We start from the raw sequence: 4,866 nt of genomic DNA on the forward strand, positions 1-4,866 counted from the left end.
GCAGCTTATAACAATTTTGCTATACTCATGAAAAGTCAACAGTTTATGACATCAATAATTGTGCATCATACTGTTAATGTTCACTTGCATTTGTTATTACTGATATAGTATGAGCATTACTTTCATATCACATTAGTGCATTAATACAGCACTGGTCTAATGTAGCTGGTCATACTAATAGAGTCTTCTGTACTATATAATACTATGTTACATCCTCTAGTACATTTTATGATGCTACTTTGGCCTAAATGATGCCCTTTGCAAGAAGCAGAAATTAAAAAGGAAGAAAAATCACTGTTCATAACATGGAACAGAAAGAGCACATTCTGAGAAAGAAGATGCTTAGTATAGATGTTTGGTATATAGAAGAATGATTCAATAACCTAGAATCTTTCAGCATGAAAAGGAGATAAATGAAGGGAGAACATGATGGTGATCTGTAAACGCAGAGTAGTCGTAGAAAGTCAGACTGTGGTCAGGTTCTGTGTCCCTTCCAATACAAAAACTAGGCAATCCGACAACCAAAAGGAGACAATTCTTCATGCAGTGCACGCTTAAGTTTTGCATCTCCTTTGACCCTTTAATGGATGTTAAAAAATTATGTGGTGGTTCAAAATAAAATTGGAAAATTAATGGGAAAAAAAATCTGCCAGGGATGATCAACGCACACACATACACAAAATCCCCGCACTTTTGCCTTTAGAAGCCCCTGAGTATCAAATTGCTGAACAATGAGAGAATATCCCGAGGAGAATATCCTTGGGGAACTTTTCCCAAGACAAACATTTGTAGTCACTGAAGAGGAAAGAATGGGCTAGATGTACCTTTCGACTGACCTGGTATGACCAGATTTCCTGTATTGTAATATAACAGCTATTAATTCATCTTCTGGCATCTCTTACAACTGCTATGTGATCTGGCAAATATTTTAGCAGATACATTCACTGGCATAAATGGTATCTTTTTTGTATCAAAGCCTGTGAGAGTGAAATTCCTGGTTGCTATTTTTAAACCTGAAAATCAGCCACATCTGTTTTAGTTTTCAAGTTTTGAGAGAAAACACTTCCTTACCTCCCTGGCACATTGGTGAACTATAGTCTGTAAAGCTATCAGACATTATAGAGTTCAGACCTTGGATAGAAGAAGAAGAATTCTTACAAAACAATTATACAGTGGTCTGTCTCATCCCATCCCATGTCTTGTGTGCATAATCTACAAAGGGATAAACTATGCTTGCTTTGAGTGAGTCAGTATTATTGACATTTGGATCACTTACCTGGCATTTGTGTAACAAGGGGAACAGAGCTCTGTCTTCAGATGGCAGTAATTTTGTATAGGAAATCTCATTTTCACTCTTGACAATATTCATATCATACGACTGGCACATGACAACATGAATAATTTCAGCAAGTTAAGCTGACTCCGCAAGGAATTCTTCATACCAGATAAAGATCATCCTGGTCCTGCTCCAGGCCAGTTTGGAAGGATATGCTCTAAACCTAAAAGATGCTCAATCACAGGGGTTTTCAATGGCAAGCTGTAAGCGGAGGAGCACCTCACAAATGGTCCTTAGTTTTAAAAGAGAGATAGCCTGGGTTTCACCACTATAGTTAATACATACCTGCCTCTCTGGCCACAGATGTTCTTAGGCAACTCTTGATCTCTTCATAAGCTCTTTTCAGAAGATCAACAACAACCAATAAGAAAATGAGAGAGTTGCTAAACAGTTTGCAAATTGCTGGGGAAATGACTGTGAATGAAACACTTCTGAAACCAAAAGACTACGCAGCATGCAATCATATAGCCTAAGAATTAAAATTTGAGTAGTTTGTTTTAAAGTGCAACAACACAGTACCCACATCCAGTTCACAAAAACCACAGGAGTAAATATACACATTCAGTCATTTTAGCACATTGTGTACCTTAAAGAAATGCCCATTCCTACTTACTACCACAGCTGCAGTAGACAGTGTTGGGCCTGCAAGCACTAAGGAAGCAAGAACCTATGATGCAAATTATGCCAAGGGATACTAAGCCATTTAACCACTTCTGGTAGACCCAGCCTATACTATTCAGTGCAATTATGTAAAATAGTGAAATGGTAATTAGTGACAAAGCTTGGTACATGTGAGCTTTACAACATGACTCACGTATCTGGAGATAAGATTTCATTAGCCTGTAATTGACGATTAAAGCATGAAATTTTTGCAACACTTTCACCTTGGTAGTTACAGAGATTGCTGTTGCCACTTTCACTATCAGCAGTCAGTTCCTGCAGCTATAACACATGGTGCCAGAAAAGCTGCAGTAGGAGTTTTTGTAGCAGTCAGCCAAACCAAGTTTAAGATTAAAATAATATACAGAGATGTTAGATGTCTCAATTCATAAATACTTTTTTATACAGTTATATGGAATCTGTGTGGAAGTTCCCATTAAATAAAAAGCAAAACTAACACACAATTGAGAAACAAAAAATTGGAGAAAAATAACAAACGAATGAAAGAAAGAGAAGAGGAGGGATGAAAGGTAGGAAGGAGGGAGGAGAGGGGAGAAAGAAGGAAGGACAGAAGAAGGGAAGGAAGGACAGAAGGAAGGACGGACAGAAGGGTTTCAATCATTTTTGTAACAGTATGGCAGATCAGAAGAGCAATTTCCTTTGTGAAGATAATTCAGTGTTCTCAAGCAATGAACCCTAAGATACCATGTCATTCATGAAACTGATCAATTTAAATTTGTTCCACACATGTATGAGGGCAGAAACTGAAGGACAATGCAATGCTTGTATAGAACATTTAAATTCAGAGTATATGGTATTAACATATTTTAAATAAAAACAAAAAAAAAGACATATATTGATAGACTTTTCAGAGATCATGGCTACACTTAAGCAGATATTTGGCTAACCATGTGCAAAGGTTGCTTACCTGGCTATTTGTGACCATTCAGAAGTAGTGCCTTGGAGTGGGTGTGAATAGTTTACACTAGTGTGTTTTTTGAACAGTTACTCTTACAGATTTTAGACAAAAATGTTAGTGTGATAGTAAAGCTGGATTCTACCACACATCTTCACACTGGGTGGTGTCTTGCCCTGTGAAAACCAAAACTGGTAAATCAGTGGTAACATTCTAATGGCCTTGAGTGGGCTCTGGGTCTGTACCTCTACAAAAGCCTTACTAACATAAATGTGACTTTTCCCATAGAAAGGTTTTCCTCAATACAAAAAACAGTGAAGTTGAACATTATCATACTTTATTCTTAGTCTGAGTTTACTCTATATTAATACATCTTAGTCTGATATGAAGTGAGTACATGCTATTGCTTAATGTGACTTCCACCCTCTGCCCAAATAAGAAATATCCTTATGGGATAGTATGACAAACTGTTCTAAGTGGCTTGCACAGCATTGAATGTGCAGAGATTTTGTCTCAAAACTCATGGATCCTCCCACAAAGACAGAAATACTGGCCTCAGTTGGACATTTACTTTCTTAGATCCTTCCAAGGGTCCTAGACAGCTCAGCAGTCCCACTTAAAATTAATGGGTTGGCTTCTACCATTTATATATGAACCAAGGAGAACTTTCTTCCATTCCTAACTTCAGAGAAATCAGTAGGTGCCAGGTTTAGATTTTGTTTAACCAACACGAGGGCAGCAGAATCTGGTCCAGTTTTCTGCTTTGCTAGAGACACGGATGTCCTACGTCATGATAGGATAAGTGATTTGTTTTGCTTATATTGCTGGCAAGGTGATACTTTTTTATTAAAAGACAAGAATGGATTTAAACAGATTTCAGTGAACATTATACAAAAATACAATCTGACAACTGACTTTAATGTACAAAAGAGATGAAGGCGTTATAAAGAATATCTAGAAATATTCTTAAAGAAAAGATTATACCAATCTTTGTATAATGAATGTAGAATTTCTCACTATGATTAACCTGGTTTTCAGGACAGACAAAACAATTTTTCAGTGATGCACCTTCAAAGAGTAGATGTACAAATCTGGACCTGCTACAGGAGAAAGAAATGCAAATATACAAATATGCAGAAATACAAAAATAGTTTAGATTTTCCTTAATGCTTCTTGAACCAAAACTGTGCAACAGAATATGATTTTTTGGGCAACTAAAAAGAAAATGGTAAATGATGACATATCCATTTGGAGGTCCTTTGGAATGATGACATATCCATTTTGTTTTTTAGTGACACATTGCAAGGGTCATATTAACTTCAGTGTCATTAAATATCTTCATTAATGCCCTTGAAGGGAAAGAAAACAGCATGTTGATAAATTCATGACTATTTCACATTAGGAAATACTTGTTAGCACAGAGAAGTGATGCACAAGACCTACAGAGACTAACAAAAAAATGAGTGACTTTGATAAATACATGCTAGCACTTTTCAGGGAAAAGAGTCAGAGACACAAAATATTCAGTGGGAACAGAAATCTGGAAAAATAATGCTGTCAACAAGCTAATGAGCAGCAATTATATGTGAAATTTCATTACAAAAAGTCAGAAAAATGCTGCAGTTTGGTACTGTGTACACAGACGTCTGATCGCAGAATACAGCACTTCGGCATGGCTCCTGTCCAACCATACATACAGTTCTGCATTATGCCCTTGTCCCAGTATAACTAATGAAAAGTTGTCTTCTGGGTTCTTCAGTAACAAAAGGAAACTGGGGACACTCAATTGTTTCTTTAGTTCAGTCCTGTTTATTAGCACTGATGTACAAAGGCCTTCTTTCCTTGAACACTGAGGAATCAAACTACAAACCACTTGTCTAAGTTCAAAGCATGTTTTATGGCCAGCACCAATTCCAGAAGAACCATCTTTATTCTTCTGGAGGCCACAGACTTT

The sequence above is a fragment of the Apteryx rowi genome, unplaced genomic scaffold, assembly GCF_003343035.1.
Source record: "Apteryx rowi isolate R43461 unplaced genomic scaffold, aptRow1 scaffold_744, whole genome shotgun sequence".
Lineage (NCBI taxonomy): Eukaryota > Metazoa > Chordata > Aves > Apterygiformes > Apterygidae > Apteryx > Apteryx rowi.